Source organism: Lissotriton helveticus, chromosome 12 (assembly GCF_964261635.1).
Source record: "Lissotriton helveticus chromosome 12, aLisHel1.1, whole genome shotgun sequence".
NCBI lineage: Eukaryota > Metazoa > Chordata > Amphibia > Caudata > Salamandridae > Lissotriton > Lissotriton helveticus.
Window position 1 is genome coordinate 861224997 of NC_136073.1, and position 19058 is coordinate 861244054.

At 44.3% G+C, this 19058-nt stretch overlaps 1 long non-coding RNA gene across 4 annotated transcripts; it reads right to left on the reverse strand.

Moving 5' to 3' along the window:
* Positions 1 to 2791: 2791 nt before the first annotated feature.
* On the reverse strand, positions 2792 to 15414 carry LOC144798675 (uncharacterized). 4 transcript variants are annotated; one of them, XR_013603608.1, is made up of 9 exons: positions 15341 to 15359; positions 15116 to 15157; positions 14563 to 14644; positions 14340 to 14371; positions 13803 to 13851; positions 12960 to 13539; positions 5451 to 5576; positions 4041 to 4140; positions 2792 to 2887 (listed from the first exon to the last, which is right to left on the reverse strand). It is a non-coding gene; the product is annotated as an uncharacterized LOC144798675 (long non-coding RNA). The 4 variants fall into 4 exon arrangements; XR_013603610.1 differs by having other exon boundaries at positions 14563 to 14639; positions 15341 to 15352; XR_013603609.1 differs by lacking the exon at positions 15116 to 15157 and having other exon boundaries at positions 15341 to 15414.
* Between the last annotated feature and the right edge of the window lie 3644 nt (positions 15415 to 19058).

A 19058-nucleotide genomic window follows, 5' to 3' on the forward strand; every position in this document is an offset into this window, starting at 1 on the left:
TAAAGTTAATGTTTAGAAATTTGGCAAATTCAGACAAATTTCAATGCAATGTTGTGATCTAATATATTAAAGTAGGTCAGGCTGGATGCGGAAGGTACGAAATCTGCGGCTGGATATAGTCTTTACCAGATAAGGCATTACCAAACATAAATAAGGTGTTCTTTAATACATGGAGAGAGTGGACCATTGCCCAACATTCCAAGGGGCTAGCCCTGCCCACCCTCCACAAGAACTACGAATGGACTATCGCACCGGAAGTTTGCTGGGGTGGGAGGGTGTTGCTTATTCAATCACAAGAGTGCCTCTTCTGTTTCTGGCCTCTCTGCTGAGACTACTCTCCAACTATGCAATTCTTTGCAATACTCATGGAGGGCCTATCTGATTTTAGGAATATTCCCAACCATTTTTTTATTTCTTATTTATCCGGTATTTAGCAATGACTCTTTGAAAAAGTTGCTGCAAATCTCCTATCTGATTTGGACTTCGTCCTGAGAGTCCCTGACGCACACTAATGCATTACACGGTCCTTCTTGGTGCAGTGAGACCTAAAAAAAACAAGCTGTGGGTACCTAACATTAGTGTGAGACGGTCACCCACACCATCCGATCTGCCTCATTCATTTGCTTAGGTTTCACTTTTAGTGGAGGGTCAGGCGAGCCACCTGCGTTTGTTTAACTTGCCTAAACTAGCAGAAGGTAAAGTATATTTACCAAACTGTTTGCCATGCATATTGAAATGTTTAGAAACATGAAAACTGTTGCTTTCTCTCAAAGAAAGATTGGGTATATTTAAGTAGAAGTGATGCCCTTGATGTAGTGCTCAAGGGTATCAGTTGGCTATTGAACAAGGATATACTGGGCCATCTGAGTTTAGCATACCTAGGGGCAGTTTCATGCACAGCAAATAAATAGTGCAATGTAAATAAGTGCATTGATCAACAGTGGGGTATGGCCGCTCCTACAGATGTCATTAGTCCTGTCCTGAATTGGCCTCCATGCCTGGTGGTAACTTTATTTGCTGTAGGCTCAGTCTCTTCAGTTGCCCAAACCTTCATTTACCAGTATCCATTTCAGAGCTCTTTTCAGAGCTCCCTTTTTAGCAAAGAGGCCTGTAAATCTTTTTTTCTTCATACATAAATGGGTCGGAAGAGGCCTTAGTTGCTTTCAAAGGAGACTGCCCCTTTATTGCCTCCAGTACGTTACCAATATTCCGCTACACGGATGAAGCGGTTCCGATGGTGAGAATGGCCAATGGTCTGCAAACCTTGTTAAATTCCTTTGACCGCTTTGAGAGATTTAGACTGGTATCAATCTTTCTAAAGCCTATATTAAGGTGGTGGGAACCAAGTTTGCAAGAGTTCAGACATTTACTTTGAACTTCCCTACTTGGGGTTTTGTAGGATTTAAAATTAAAAGATGGAACCCCTTGCTTGAGGCCAAGAGGCAGGAGCTTAGTAAAACTGTAGGTGAATTTCCAGCTTTGCCTCTAGGCTGGGGAGTAGACCTCTCAGAGCCCAAGTTAAGGCTAAGTGTATATCAAAAGTACTTTAAAAGAGGTGCCATCTGGTGTACCTTTCAGTAAAGGAGCTCAAAATAAAGGAACACAACTTTTGTAAATGTGCACACTGTTCTGTGAATACTAAAGAGGAACCCAGGAGATTGTTCGTGGCTCCTTTAAAGTAAGTGGTTTTAAACCAGTTCGCCCAGCCTGTTTTTCCAGAGGTTCAGATTTGTGGTTGCAAATATTTGTTTTTAAAATGCTTTAATATACAAAGTTTGGGTCGCTTGTGGTTTTTTACATGCATCATTTTATATACTGCTGCTGACTTTTATGGTTTTAATATATAAACTGATATCAGACCTCTAATGTTCTAAAGTTCTTTGTGAAATCCTGCCTGGCAGGAACTGAGGCCAGGATAGTTGGGATCAATGCAGGAGGAGGAGGGTAAGCCCCAGAGCCTCCATTCCACCCCTAGTCACCAGGAAGTGTGGGATACAAACCCTACATAAAAGCCACTTCCTAGCAGCCTTATAGTAAGGTTCCCAAGTGCTGCTAGGGATACAGTCTTGCTATGACAGGTGCAGATCGTGAACAAGGAACAATTGAGGAGAACACCCGGCCACTGTACATGTAATGCAATCGCAAACATCCACAGCTCAAGAGCACGCACTGCCTCACAACCCCCCCCTCCTCCACCCCAAATTAAAAACGCCATTCTATTAGTCTGCTTATCCCATAATATTCTGTGGAGGAGTGTGGCTCACTGATTAGAGCGGCAGACCCTGATGCAGAGGTCTGGCCCGGGACCAGGGTTCAATTCCCGACGCGGCAGGGTCCTGAGCCCAAAATGTCCACGGACTCGATAATTCTCGCCTCGGTGCCCATTCTAATCATGGGGTCCCACGCTGCAGCTCTGGGCAATAGTTGCTTAATCTCCACTACGGCGGCCCACCCGCTGCGGGATGCTTGGCTTTCACCCTGGTGATACCCAGTAGGGGTTATCTCACAGGGAAAAAGCCAGGACGGGTTCCTAAGGCAAGCGCCTTGATGCCTTCGGGTGATACGTGCGCTATATAAGTTGCAATACATTTACATTTAAATATTCTAAAATAGCTTATATTGGAAGAAACTTAAGTAACCACCACCCATCACAATAAAGTGCTTTATTCCATCTTCTAAAGACGGGCCTGAACACTATTTGCAAACAACCAACCCACAGGAGAGCCCCTCAGAGGAAACCTTGAGCACTCTTACCCGTTCTTAAAATTATCACAGAACACAATAATTCATTTCAACACTTTATTTTACAAAAATATGAAGCAGTGAAACAAGACCAGGTCTGGTCACCAAAGATTTCTTCCAAGAGGCTTCCTGTGGGAGGAGTCACCTACAAGAAAACAAGATGAACATGAGTGGGGACAGCAACAGCCACCAGAGATGACGCATCCAAAAATCAACTAAGACTAACAGATGTACAGTTTACTCCACCCTCTGCTGTAAACCAAACGGCTAAGATTCATCGTTTCACTTACAGTGGAGAGAAGCTTCTCTCAAGCACACCAGTATATTAAAGGGAAGCAGAAAGATTGAGTATGCACAGGCCACTGACGTATGAGCTGGTTTTAAAATGTGTTAAGAACATGTATACATACACCCCCTTAATAATCTTCACTTCTTGAAAATGGAGTGAACACGTGTATATGTAAAGCACACGTTCACTCGGAGGTGTCTTGGCGCTGAAATAACAGATGTTTGTTACACAACTCAATGGTACTCATTTTATCGACCTCAGATGAAAGGCTGAGTGGACACGCCAGGATTTGAACCTGTGACCATGAGGTCAAACACAGGTCCCTGAAGTGGACGCTTCTATTTATAGTTGCTGGGTCACCTTTGGCAAGCTGAGATTACAGCATCTGAAAGCTGCATCATTCTTATGAACCCTACAACCCTACATGCAGACACCATTTGAGATCCATGGGAGTCTTCTGCTGTGGGGCCATGTTTAAAGTTCCCCCTTTCCTCCTCTAACAAGAGGATGTGGGATGCTTTCTAAACACCTTTTGATCTTCACATAGTACTAGTTTCCACATTTTGCTGCTGCCCCAGTTAAAGCTTTGGCCAAGTGAAGCAAATGATAGATTTCTGCAGACAGTCAAGTATCCACATCCCTCCTGGGTAAGTTCTCACAAGGTGAACCTTCCATCTTGGACAGATCTAGTCTGGACCTTTAAACCCCTCTAGGTGTACCTTCCACACCCTATAGCAGAACAGTAGGATCTTCAGGTCAGACCTGGGGCAGCACATTGTTAGTTCTCAGATATATTTTCATGGCACAGTAAACTACTCATACCCACTAGATACACTTTACATTCTCCAACCCCCTCAAGCAATATCGCCTCGCAGGTCAATCTGCCACCATCGCAGAGAAAGCAGTGATCCAAACTACTATAACTAATCTAATCACATGCGTAACATACTTTTGTACAGTGACTTTTGTACAGTGCATGTTACATACACTTTATGAAACCATAACTTACCTTTTTATAGTACAGGCAAATGCGGATGCAATAACCGACTTCACACAGCAGAGTGGACAACCGAGCAACACCAGGTCAGCTGCAGAAGACTGGTCCAAGGCTGAGGAAAACAGAAAAGGATTAGGATCTGAAACCACCATGTACTTGGTTCAACCTGAAATGATACTGCCAAGTTTTGTACCAATGAAGTCAAGAGGGTGAGGATTTATCAAAGTAACTTAGCAAGAGCCAAAAGACTCAGTCTTGACAGCTCCAGCTTTTGCCCCACTCCAAGGGTGTTACTTCTGGAGTAGATTTCATTGGGCAGTCTCAAGAAAGGCAGTGTGGGGACTCTCAGATACCAGACCCCCGAAGTGAGCGATTGAACCAATCTCTTCAACTTCCCAGAATTACTTTTCAGTTCACCCCTTGGGGCATTCCAAGGAAAACAGGTGGCCATGTGGGGGACCCAGCTGCAGTGCCATGTTCAGGCTAAAATTACTTTTAATCATTTCAAAAATAAATGGCAGTGAGGAAGCAGAAACTAATAAAAGGTGGAATATAAATGACAAGAGAAGACAGGGAACAGGCCCTAAGGTTGGTCAGCTACTGCGTAAAGAAATTACAGAATTTAAATGATTTCTGGGTGTGTTAAGGGCACTCAGGACAGAGGTTTGTATTCAAATTGTGATGCAAGCAGACCTCAGCAGCTATCCCCTTATGTACACTAGCTGGAGGGAGGAAGCAGCAGGCAACATTAATAGCAATGTACAGATCCACCATATTAAGTGGAGACAATGACATTAGTAGGCACTACTGGTCTGACCAGACGCTGGCTAGGGCACATTTGTAAGCTCCCTCCAGTCCTTAATGCAGCCTCCAGTCTTCACCTCCCCCACATTATCCCCAACTCCACTGCTTAACTGCCACCTCAGTCCTAAGGAAGGACGAGCACCCATTTTAGTCTTACATTGATACTATATACATACCTTACAAACCCAGTAAAGTAAGAAAATGTCATGAAATAGTCAATGTTGTTTACCCTGCAAAATTCTTTAGGATTAATTCTATTTCAAAGAAACCAATCAACAGAATACCTCTTTACCAAATAGTTTCAATTTTAATTCTGAAAAACAGTTCAATTGTTATTCCACAAGGTTCATAGTTCTCCCTTATATCTCAAACACCCTTTTAGAAACATATATAGAAATGCAGTCAGGATCTATACATGATTTCAATGAATATATGCATTTTCTGGTACTACATTCCTCAACTTGGATTTAATATGAAACAGCTACCTCATAGCCAATGTAATTTTTATTGCACACAATTCAATGTTATGCTAATTTCACATACCTTGCATTAAACCTGGATTTTCATGATGTTACCATTCCCATTAATTTACCTACATAGTGTAAACCAATGACTTACCCAGAATACTTCAGCTTGAATTTGATAGTTTCTAAGCAAACATGTAGACAACTTCAACACCATCTGAGCTTCAAGAATTGGTGCTGCACCGAGATGCAGAAGGCTGCTCCAACAGCGGTGGGAAATCTGCAATAGATAGCAAGGATAAATTGGTACAAAGCTCAAGCGGAGAATCCAATATCTACAGGTGGGAAAAGTGACTTAATATTTGGGCATACTGTTTCAGCAATAAAGCCTTCCAGTGTCAAAGGTAGAAGCTCTTGCTAAGTCATAAGGATTTCTCCTCCAGTGACTGGAGTAGATTTCACTGCGAGATGCCCGAATAGAGGCTTTCTGTACAGCCCTTGGGTGCCAGAATTCAGGCTATCTCGGGAGAGGTGACAGACCGGGCCCGATCCCTGCCACCTCTCAGTTGACGTCAGCACTGCAGCCGGATCACCCAGTAGGTTACCCCAAATTGTAAAACGGGGGCCCACATGGGGTCCGGCTGCAGTGCTGAGGTCAGGCTTAAAAAGAAAGCCTTTTTTTATTAATTTAGTCATCACATAATAGAAATAAAGTAAGAAAGTGAGGATACAAAGGACAGGAGAGGCAAGAGGCTGCATAATTGCTGTAACAAAATGTGAACATTCTGTTGGTACTCAGAGGGTATCACAGATACCCATCTTAGTGGTACTCAACCAAATATTTTGCATCTAAAGACAACGCAGAAAAGACCAACACTCGCCATCCCTCATGGGAAGCTAGTAGCTCCAATGCAAGACCACGCACCCTTAACTGGCACAAGCAAGTACTGCAGTGCACATGTTGCAACAAGACTAAGCATTAATAACCACTGCAAATATAAGCAGTTCACATATGGTCATTCAAAGGGAGCCCAGCCAACTGCCATTTCCAACCAATGTGGACATAACCACCAATTTGATTTATAATTTATACAGCTACCCTTGGGCATCTTGGCACTAACATTTACTAACTCCCTATTTTTTCCTAACCTATTATTGTTGGCTATAGGACTCAGAGCATATGCACTGGTAAAGTGCCCAATGTGTAAATTGTTATTGGTTATCCCAGACTGGCATATTTGATTTTCTGTTAAGTCCCTATTAAAGTGCACCAACTGTGCCAGGGCTGTAAATCAAATGCTACTAGTGGGCCTGAAGCACTGATAGGGGCACCCACATGAGTATCCATGAAAAGGTACCTCTGACTTGCCCCTATAGTGTCTGCGAGCAGTTTTAAACTGCTATGTCAACCTGGAAAGCGCACCCACTTGCCAGGCCCCAACCTTACCTTCTCTTACATGCAAGGGACCCCTATGATAGGACCAAGATCCCCCATGGGCAAGGTATGTAAAAGGTAGGACATGTTCTGGTGTGTGGGACCAAATAAAGTGCACCGAGTGTGCCAGGGCATGTAAATCAAATGCTACTAGTGAGCCGGCAGCACTGATTGTGCCACCCACAGGAGTAGCCCTGTAAAGTTCTCAGACCTGCTACTGCAGTGTCTGCACGCAGTTTTACACCAGGTTGTTGACCTGGCAAGTGCATCCACTTGCCAGGGCCTAACCTTCTCTTACATGTAAGGCACCCTTATGTTATGACCAAGGTTGCCTCATGGACAGGATGCAGCGTATGTAAAAGGTAGGACGTGTACTGGTGTGCGAGACCTGTCCAGATAGTGAACTATATATTTTGTTTTGCACTATTAAAAGGCTATCTGTCCCATAGGATAACCTGGGAGATACTTTGTAACATCTTACAAGTATAACTTCCCATTGGTACAAGCTGGAGAAATAAAGTTTAGGCCCTATGAACTCAGAATTTAAAAACATTTCGTAAAGATGGTTCTTAAATTGTGGGTTTGAAAACGCCACTTTTAGAAAGTAGGCATTTTCTTGTTTAACCATTCTGCGCACTTCTGACTGTTTATGGATTGGCTGTCTGGTTTTGGAGTGACGGGCTGGGGATGTGCATTCACTGTAGACCGCCACAGGGGTTGAGGTTAGCCTGGCCCTTCCTGGATGACCCAGAGCTGGGCTGAATAGGGCATACTGTATCAGCAATAAAGCCTTCCAGAGCCAAAGGTAGAAGCTTTTGCTCGACCAGAAGGGGTTCTTCTCCAGTGACTGGAGTAGATTTCACTGCGAGATACCCGAATAGAGGCTTTCTGTATGGCCCTTGGGTGCCAGAATTCAGGCTATCTCGAGAGAGGTGACAGACCGGGCCCGATCCCTGCCACCTCTCAGTTGACGTCAGCACTGCAGCGGGATCACCCAGTGGGTTACCCCAAATTGTAAAACGGGGGCCCACATGGGGCCCGGCTGCAGTGCTGAGGTCAGGCTTAAAAAGAAAGCCTTTTTATTTTTTTAATTTAGTCATCACATAATAGAAATAAAAGTAAGAAAGCAGAGAAAGTGAGGATACAAAGGACAGGAGACAGAAAAGAGGCTGGATAATTGCTGTACCAAAAAGTGAAAATTTTGTTGGTACTCAGTGGGTATCACAGCTACCCATCTTAGTGGTACTCAACAACCAAATATTTTGCTTCTAAAGAAAATGCAGAACAGACCCCACTCGCCAGCCCTCGTGGGAAGCTAGCAGCTCAAATGTGGGAACATGCACCCTTAATTGGCATGTGAAAGTAATGCATTGCACATGTTGCAACAAGACTGCAAGCATTAATAACCACTGCAAATATAAGCAGTTCACATGGCAGATCTAAGCTTCATGTATGGTCATTCGTAAAGAGCCCAGGCCACCGCCATTTCCAACCAATGTGGACATAGCCACCACATTTGATGTATAATTTATACACAGATGCCATTGGGCATCTTGGCGCTAACATTTACTAACTTCCTCTCATTTTTTCCTGACCGGTTATTGCTGGCTATAGGACCATGGGCACTTTACCACCCTCAATCTGTGCTAAAGAGCATATGCTCTGTGTAAATTGTGATCATGATTGGTTATCCCCAATTGGCATATTCGATTTAATGGTAAGTTCCTAGTAAGGTGCACCGAGTGTGCCAGGGCATGTAAATCAAATGCTACTAGCGGGCCTGCAGCACCGATTGCGCCACCCACAGGAGTAGTCCTGTAAATGTATCTCAGACCTGCCACTGCAGTGTCTGCATGCAGTTTTAAATCAGCATGTTGACCTAGCAAGTGCACCCACTTCCAGGCCCCAACCTTCCCTTTTCTTACAAGTAAGGCACCCCTATGGTAGGACCAAGGTTCCCCCATGGGCAGGGTGCAGTGTATGTAAAAGGTAGGACTTGTACTGGTGTGTGACATGTCCTGATAGTGAAATACAGTAAATTTTGTTTTTCCACTACTGAAAGGCTCTGTCCCATAGGCGAACATGGGAGATACTTTGTAACATCTTACAAGTAGAACTTTCCATTAGGACAAGATCGAGAAATAAAGTTTTGGCTCTGAACTCAGAATTTAATAACACATCTTGGTAAAGATTTTTTAAATTGTGGGTTTGAAAATGCCACTTTTAGAAAGTACAGATTTTGTTTAACCATTCTGTGTGCCTCTGCCAGTTTGTGGATTGATGGTCTGGTTTTGGGAGTGACAGGCGATGTGCAGTGCACTCACTGTAGACAGCCACTGAAGGGGTTTGAGATGTGCCTGGACCTTTCTAGAGAACTCAGAGCTGGGCTAAATAGACGTTGGCTGCATTTAGAATAGTGGGAGGAGTCTCCCTTGTACAAAGCTGTCTCCACCTGCTGTGGTCACAGTGAGGACAGAACTGGTTTGGAAAGGGAACAGAGACCCTTGCACAAATAGAAGACAAAACAGGGTATACATAGTAGACCTTAGACCCCAGAACTTTAGATCACTTCTGGACTCAAGAAGAACCTTTGCCAAGTAGAAGAGCTGTGAGGAGGAATACTGCCCCTTTACTGTGTGGAGCTGGCCTTCAGTTGCTGCTTCTGCCAAGGAAAGGACAAAGACTAGAACTTTGCAGTGAATCTGCTTGAAGAATTCACATGGGCATGTGTGTGCTGGTCTACTATTCTGAAGTCTCAGGGACACAAATACATAACCCCCCTGCTCCCGTGAACTCTATTGCTGAGAGTTCTGACCTTCCAGGAGGTGCCCGTTCCAGTTCTGGAACTCTTGCGGTGGTTCCTGCTGTTGGGAGGTGGAAATAACTTTAAACAAGCAAGAAACCCAGTCTCTGACGCAGTCAGCGATGCCACCTAGACCTTCACAGAGGCATGGGGCACTGCTCTTGAAGTACACGACACACCACAGCTCAGATGCCTGCATGGATTGTATTCCGAATGCAACTGCTCGCACAGACTCCATCATCGCCAGCAGCTGCATCCTGTTATAGCAGCACAGATAAACACACAGAGGGAGACTCTACAAATTTGCCAACTTCCTCACCCGAACAGATATCTCACTGCACACGCAAATGACTTTCCCAGTCCTGGATTGGACATGCCTTGCCTCCCCGGCAGCAACCAGGGAGAGGACCTTGGCACAGACGCTTAACCTCCACAATGCCATGCAGTCAGACTTAGTTATCCAAAGGTACTGTTTGTTGGGGGGTCCGTGTGGCTCCATGCCAGATTTTGCACACTTCGCGTCGTCAACACTGTACTTTGGATTTATTGCGGTCACGACGTCTAATAGCCCTAGGTGGAGCCATTTGCTTTCTACGAGCTTCATGTTTGCAGTAACTGCTCTAAAGTCATATCTGACCTGTAGGTTGGATCTTTAGCGTTTGTCTTGTTGAGTTAAAAGATACTTTCTTTTCTAAACTGGTGTGGTGTCATCACTTATTACTGTGTTTTGAGAACAAATACTTTACACATTGCCTTTGGGATAAGCCTGTCTGCTTGTGACAGACTACTAAGGGGATGAGAGTCTTACCCCGACTAGAAGCAAGGATCCCTATTCGGACATAAGTACCTACCTCTGCCAACTAGAGACCTCCATTTCTAACACTGGTCAGATTGGATTCTATTTTAAAGGTGCTTAGACAGTCGATTCCAAAGTAGACCAGTGGAGGGACCAAAGCTGCCACCCCAAAAGACGATCTTGATTTTTGGAACAATGACAGTTTTGGAAGTTGCAGATTACAGTAGTCTATTAGGAGTGAACCATACAAATTTCTTTCACGTACTCCGATATGGAACCATAAAGTGCTTTATGCACCAAAGAGCATGAAAGGCCACTTTTTTTTTTTTTTAACTGGCAGCCAGTGAAGCTCCGATAAGACCTGAAACAAATTTTGAACTTCTATATTTTTGTAATAAGGCGACCAACTGAGTGCTGCAGAGTCTGAAGCGTGTTCAGAAAGCATTTTATTTCCAAATAAAGGACATTGCAGCAATTGAATCTGGATAACACTAATGCAATGGCAACTAATTTCTGCTAATCAGAAGGAATAAAAAAGGTAAAACCTTCCTCAAAGTGCTCAGCAAGAAGAAATAAGATACGGTCAATTTGCTAGTCGAATCCATTAAGTCAGACTCAGACATTACTCGCAAGTTCCTAACCTGCGGCACTGGCACATGTGGGGTGGATCCAGAGTCCAGAGCCACCAAGAGTTATTCCATCAGGAGGCGTCCTTCCCAAATAGAAGAACTTTCCCTAGTTCCACTTGAGGCAACTGCCATTCATCAAGCTACCGATTGCACACACGCATCTCCTAGAATAGTAGTGGACCTAGTCAACATTGCTGGAGATCGGCACTACAATTTGAGTGGTGTCGGCATCAGACACTGTGGCAAAGCCAAAAGAACAAAATCTACTTACCTACAGGGGCCACATACATGTTAAAAAGCATTACTCAGTGATGACCGCAAGGGGACAAGGCAAAGAAAGATGGTGATGTACTCTCCAAGAGCCACAGACTGCTCCCCACTGGTTAAAAATGATGAATGATAAAGGGCGGATCCAGTGATCCCAATTCAGCTAGGAGCTCCAGCAGAACTGCATGGGTCCATGTCAAAGGCTGCAGAAAACCAGTACCTCCAAGTTCAGGTGAGAACAAGGTTGAACCATGTCCAATTCCATATCCAAGAGGCGGATATCGGAGGAAAATGGTTGTCAATATCAAGATAACTTCAAAGGAGAAGCACATTTGAAAGCAAACTATCAGGTACTGCTAACACAACTTGGCCACAAATGTGATGGGCAGCTTGCGGTGATGGACAGACTGAAGAGCGTGGTTTGCTAGCTAAAAGCAAGAAGCCAACTTCAGGTGCATCAATGTAGGTGTAATCCTACGAGCACACATCTTGAACCATGCAGCTTGGGAAGACGATGGCCTTGCTAGAAAACAGTGGGTCTAGGTCTGCAAGTTAAGCAATCAAAAGATTGAAGCAAACAACTGCCAGTTCCCTAGGCTAAAGCAGCTGCCTATATTCTATTAAGCAATATTCCCATCGCTGTGCAGCCACATTAGATTCTAGCCCAACTGAGCATTTAGAGATTAGAGTGAAGGCGCATACCAGGGTCAGGTGCCCATGAGTAGCAGGACAGTAACATACTATGGCTAGAAAAGTGGAAGTAAATGAGGCAACACCACTACAATACAAAAAGGTTGACAACTAAGAAACTAAAAATATTTGTGACAGCTGCTTGGCTCCAAAAGAAGCCGGGCAATTGTTTTTTCATTAGGAGAGCAGCTGGGGAAGGATATGGCTGGAGCGTTCAATTCTACAACCAGCTATGGCTTTCACAGAGAAAAGCACAGGTTCACTTTCAGCCTTAAAATCAGCTGAAAGGCCAATTTTAGATTACAGGAGCAACTGTTACAATAGGACCTGGCCATGAACAAAAGAGTATGGCCTAAAAAGTGTAATATGGACAGTAGCATTCTTTCCCCCTCCACTCCCTCAAAATGTAGATTTAGGCCACAGCAGCTGAAGAATTAGCAGACGGTGGAATCCATACTGTAAACTGAGAAAAAAAATAGGGATGCAGAGAAGTGTTTTTGAGGCGGGGTGTGGCTTGCTCACATGGGTGATAGTTTGATTGACATCAAGTTCTCTGGTAAAGGCAGGAGCACGATGAAAGATGCATTGAACGGTTTCCTTTGCTGTATGTGAGCAAGTTCACCCTCAAGCCAGGAAGTAAATAGATTCCCATTCCCCGATCTGTTCATTCAATAGTGTTTCCCTTGCCTCAAAATAGGGTAGAGATGAAAGGGCTTTTTTTTTTTTTGCCTAAACAGATTTGTAGGGGGCACAGAATTTTACAAGGGCAGAGTAAGATTTGGCTCTTAAGCACCCTTAATGCAGTAAGTTCAGAGATGGCCAGGTTGATCTAGCAGGGAAAGAGATGGTTAAGAATACACTAGAAGAGCCAGCTGAGCCCAGATTACTCAACTGATGGCACTCAAGTACAGATGTGACGGCAGAAACAACTTTTATGGCAAGTTGCAGTTTAATGTGCCTCACACTACTGTGATAATGCGCACTAATGAAAAGCCAGTTTCTGCAGTTTGGATTTTGTGCTGTTCCAAGGCCTCCAAACCTACCTTGCCTTCCTGGGTGAGCACAGTTGCTGTAGTAGATGCACTCTACATGGGTCCATCCTATCAGTGGATATGGACTCTGGTTGAAAGAGCCATATTGTAGTCTGGAGCAGAAGAAGCCTTCTGGGTGGACAACGTTTGCCACATGCATCAGTACCACTGTTACCAGATTACTCAGTATGCACTACTTATTAATGAGATCACCTCATTCTTTTCTGAAAATGCTCTGAAGAAACCCAGGTAAAGCATTTCAACAATGCTAGTTTTAAACCCTGTAAATTCAGATTCCAGGACTGGAGAAATTGTCTCAGTGGCCATTGCCTGGTTTCACTTAATCATTTCATTTGGAGAAATTAAAAGTCCTCAGCACACTCGTTTCGTGGATAGTCCACAAAACGCACAGGGAAAACAGCAGAATCTAATTTCAAAGAGGAAGAAGCTGCTCTAGAGAACTAGCTAAGTACTCCATATTCAGGACTTCCATCAAAGGCCTGGCAGCCATTGAAATTGAAAGGCTTGGAAGTTCAAAAAGGTCAACTTTACTACGGAGTGCCAACATGTTACGCTGCACGTCTGCAACAACCTAAAATAGAAAAGAACAAAAAGTTAAAGAAAACTCCAGCCAAAACAGCTCTTCAAAGCCATCTCCATGATGGAGAGAGGCACATGCAAATCAAAACAGGAATTTCACTTCTAAGTTTGAAAACATGCAACTGTCCCCTCAGACAGTCAAACCCCACAGCTACGCCCACAACACTGAAGACCGTCTTAAAGCGACTCACAGGCTAGCGGGAAAAATGGCATCCCACAACACCCCCATCACTTGCAAAGGTCAAATATACTCACTGATAGGAGAAGTCCTGAAGTTACAGGAGACAAAGAACCAGCTTTAAGCCTGCATGGAGACAAAACAGACACTGCAAATAACTCCATCTTTAAAGGAAAAACATGAAACCTCAACACAGAACTCGCACTAAAACACAAGATCACCCGCTCAAACAGAGAGCAATGTGCCCCCTACACACACAAAACCTACAAACGGTGGTCACTTGTACACATGCAAAGCAGGACCAGCAGCCCGAACCGAGGAATATTTTTCTTACCAACAGCCCCTAAAACATAACAGAACTAAATGTAATGCACTAGCTGCTTTCCCAGGAAACAGAGCGAGCAGCACAGATGACAAAGACTGATTTCTGAGGAATTATCTTCCTGAATTCATAACAGTTTCTCACACTTGAAAGGCCTCCCCCCACATCCAGAAGTGACACGGCCTCTACCTGAACTACCAGCACTCCAAGCAGTCAGTACCCTTTGATAAACATTGCAGAAAGCCCCAGCCAGATTTGAGCTACATCCCAAAAACTAATATTGGTGCCTTACCTTGGAGCCAGACTCCTGGGTTCAGGAATCGCCTGGGGAACAAAATATACACACAAAACAGCATTACTGCACAATATAATCATGAAACTGAGTTCACATTAAACGGCAAACAGACAGCACAAAACGACCCCCCCCCACCAGCTTTTAAAACCAAAATTCTATAAAAGAAGTTCCCCTTTAACTCTTGTTCCAAAGCATGCATTGCAAATCAAGAGAAAGCAACCTTTCAGTTTCCATCGTCAACATTTCTGATAACCTCCGAGATTAACCTCCGAGATTCACTCTCTTGAGAGAACACAGCTGCACTGAAATAAAAAATTATAATGAGCTCAGCTAATAAAGGCTTGCTTGATGTAGGGTTTCATTAACTAAAATAAAATCCTCGACTAACCTTCAAACCATAACTACACCAAATTTTAAAAAAAACTTCGTTGGAGAAGAGTGGAGAAATGCATTTAGCAATGTAGAGAACACGCACATTGTTCATAGTAAGCACCACAATAAAAATACTGAAACATTTACCCTTAAACGCCCAGGATTTCAATGCATAAAAATCAGTTTAAACATTTCGTTCAGTACAAAAGTTAACGTTTACAAAATTGTCACCAATACGAAAATAAAAATGCAATAATAAATTCTGGAACTTCAAAATGAATTACGTAAGGACAGACATTACCTGGTCAAAAAACATCTTCAGATACATTGAAAATTAGACAAAAAAACGCAAAATTATTAAAAATTTACAAAATACACCACACTAACGCTCGCCAACTCACCTCCGAAAAACTGTTACATGTTCAACCTTCACTTGTGTCCTCCTTCGATAGGAAATAAACATTAAACCACAAAAAATGCATTTAACAGACACCAGAATCACCCATAAACGTTAGAAAAAGAAATACAAACCCGTAAAATAACTAAACACTTAAACTGCAATACCACATATATATCAAACAGCCAGAAAAAGAAAATCATAGAAACAACGATACAAACCAACCTACCGCCAATAAAACAGCAGCGCAGGCCAGGCCACCGCGTCACGTTTTTTAAATTAATAGTGCAGGTGTAACATTTGGTCACGTGGCCACATTTCGACAAATCAGAGGCTCTCCGATAATTAGAGGCCACGCCTATTGCGGACACGTGACAATCTCAAGGCCAATCCAAGGCTTCCCTGAGATCTTGGCGGGAGCTCGATGGGGTGGACCCAGGTGCGCAATTCAGGAGTCACTGATTGGCTCCTGAGTGAGAGCGGGGATTGTGATTGGCCACGAGGTATTCGGGTGAAGGAGCTGCTGTGTCTTTATGGCCTGGAGGCTTCTGAGTACCTGAGGGTGGGGCAGGGAACAGCCCGGAAGTGGAATTCTCGCTGCTCCTCTAACTCCCCGAATCTTCACTTAAAAAGGGGCGTGGCTCGTTCACAGTTTATTGACTGGGACTGTGGGGGAGTAGCCCTGGGGTGGAGTGAGAATAAAGGAAAGTGGATGAACAGGTTTGGGTTGTCAACTTTCTCTATTTCATGAGCCCTGGCTCTAGCTTCCTGGATTTTCCTATGACAATCTAATGCATTCTGGGAGTTGTAGTCTTGGTCCACCTGCATTGCACAGCCCTGAGCATGTCAGGTTAACCCCACGTTGTAAAAGGAAAGCTAGGCATGCACTCATTGATGAGTGGATGCACGGGGTGGATGTGTGAAGGGGTGGATGGATGGGTGAGTGTAAGGATGAATAGACACAAGTGAAAGGGTGATGGAAGATGATACAAATTGTGAGTGAAAGATTGCATGGCTAGAGTGAAAGGCTGGCTATACTGATGAGTGGGTGGATCATGTGTGAAAGGATGAATGAAATGTAGGATAGATGGGTGTGCTGGATAAAAGGTGGATGAATGAAATGGAGGATGAGAGAAAGGGAAGATGGTTCAATGGATACAGTAAAAAGGATGGATGGAAAGATGTTTAAAAGGATGGATGAGTGAAAGGGAGGGTGGATGAAATGATTGATGAGTGAATGCATGGATGAGAGAAAGGGTAAGTGGATGGATGAGCAAAAGATGAATGAAAGGATGGATACGTTTGATGAATAGGTTTCTGGATGGATAGGTGTGGATATGGATGGGTGGAGGATCGACGGAATGGGGACAAACAATGTTGGACGAAGGACGAAATATATAGGTGGAATGGTGGATATCAGCGGGTGAATTGAAGAATGAACGGATACATTCTTGGATAGAAGAAACAAGTAACCTCTTCTAGGGAGGGTCGTGATGACTTGCTTCGCTTGGTTGGTGCCATAAGAGCTTTGGTTCGAAGTGCAGGTATTTTAATTTTCTAGCTACTCCTTTGATATCAGGTTTAGAAATATCTGTTATCAGATCGGAGTTTTCTTTAGTAGCGGGTGTTCCAATCCACAAACAAGATGTGTTAACTTTCCAAAACAAGTTTCAAGGTTGACACAATACACACACTTGGAACAGTGCGTTCTTGTTGATTCAGTCTCATTACAAAGCAGGAACACCAATAGGTATGGGGCAGCACTTTTAATGTGCCTCGGTCATGTCCCAGAAAGTGCCTTAAAATGGGTACACACTGAGTAGCTGCACTTCAATAATTTGAAAAGGAGAGTACCAGCCCTGGTGCATTACTTGTAATGGGAGAGTACAGACACTTTTTGGTAGCAAACATGCCTTTTGGGTAGTGAGTACCTGAATCAGGCCTCTAGCTCCAAGGGGCCCTCTCGGCACTGCACTATGGCCGGAGAGCTCCTGATTGATCCTGGAAGGGGCCCCTTTAAGTACTGTGCAGGGAGGCCCCCTCACTTTTCGTTACGCCATTGACCTGAATTTCTACTTGTATTTCTATATTTATTTTTTCAGCCCTGGTCCTAGAGCACCCTAGTTCCAGTACTGTAACTACTCTGCTGATCTGCGAGTGCACTGCAATATTGTTCTACAGCACCTCACAACCTATCAAAATTCACTCTGTCTCACACACAACTCTACCAAACATCCCCAGTCCTGACGTAGTATCCCTGACCCATCAGTTGTACCTGTACTGGGACCTACATACCTGCCAGTCCAGTGCTGGAACCCCACCCTCCTTCACCACCACTACTCGCCATGCACCTCAACGCTAGTCCTCCTTACCGTCAGATGCCCCTGTACTGAAACCAGCCAACTGAATGCTACCGCCTCCCACTGCAGTACTGACCTGCAGTACCTGGTAGTTTTCTGCAATTGGCACCATTAACATGCAAGCCTGAAAAAACAAAATAGGAAACTAACCCCCTACCCCCAAATACAAATTAACTCGATACAACATTTACTTTTCTTGAAATATATCGTGCTTAGAATCACTGTAGGAGTCATCCCTCTGCCTGGCTCCTAGGCCTGTTGAATCTAAGATGCTGTCGCCCCCCAAACGCGATCCCTCTGTTGTTCCTGTTGCCTCCTCCTGCCATCAATCTGGTTGTCACCTCCCTCATGCCCATGTCTCCCCTTTTCATCCACCCCCCTGCTGTTGCCCTTGTTCCCAGCTCTGGCTTCCTAATACCCAGGTAAAGGAATACCTCTTTTTACATGTTCCCCACCACATTTTTGGACTGATGCTGCTGGATTTTCAACTCTTAGAATGTACTGTGGTTTCACAAGGCCCGTGGGGACGTTGTCGTTTTTTATTAACTTAGCATGAGCACGTTACAGCTTGCTTGCTGCTTTTGCGCATGTTACTACAGCTTACCTTCTGCTTTTGCACATGTTACTACACATATTTATTTTTGCAATATTTTAATGATTATTTTCACATGGGAACTCATCGCTGTGTTCACACTCTGCATGTTCCTGGTACTTTGAATGAACATTATGTGCAACTACTCGTTCACACATTGAACTATCTCCCACAGAGATATAACCACAATCTTTTGATAATAGAGCACATAACTAGCACAAAAACACTGTGGTCTCCAGGGGGAGACCAAACCATATACTAAAATAGTATGATGCGAACCACAACCTAAGTCGAGACTGAACCCAGATGACGTAGAGAAGCCGGGGACCCAAAGAACCACCAATGGTAAGTACCCAGGAACCCCATGGAGGCCACATGCAGAGTGGGAACACAACTGCGTGCTCAATACAAGTCAATTGGTAGGCCTCGTTTGGACTTTTCAAAAAGAAGGACCTTTTGCAGAGGACTGAAGAAACCCAGTGGAAGATGGAAGGTTGGAGAGTCACCCCACCCGTGGATACCCCAGGAACAAGGATACCTAAAGCTGGGCAGCCGGGTGCATGGGTGCGAAGTGATGTTAGAAACCGCCTTGGACTGCAATGAAGGACTTCAGTGAAGATGCCACTAGCGAAGGCGGTGAAAGAATCCAGTGGAACCCACAAGTGAATTCAAGATGAGAGGTACCTGCAAGGATAGGGGACAGAGTCTATACCACTCAAGAGTGACCAGGAGGCACGGAAGACAAATGCCCACCGATGTCGCAGATGCAGGAGAGTTTAGGGTGCCTTTGAAGTTGCCAATGTGCGGACCAGGCAACACTGTGGAAGATCAGGAGCCATTCATGTGCTGTCCCACGTCAGATGTCGAGAGCCAGGTGGGTGAGTGTCCGGCAGGGGCACCAACAAGCCTTGGCAACGGGAACAAACATAGTAGTCAAAAAAGGTGCAATGTCGGGACCAGCAAGGTCCAAGGGACTCGCCACAAGCAGGTAAGTG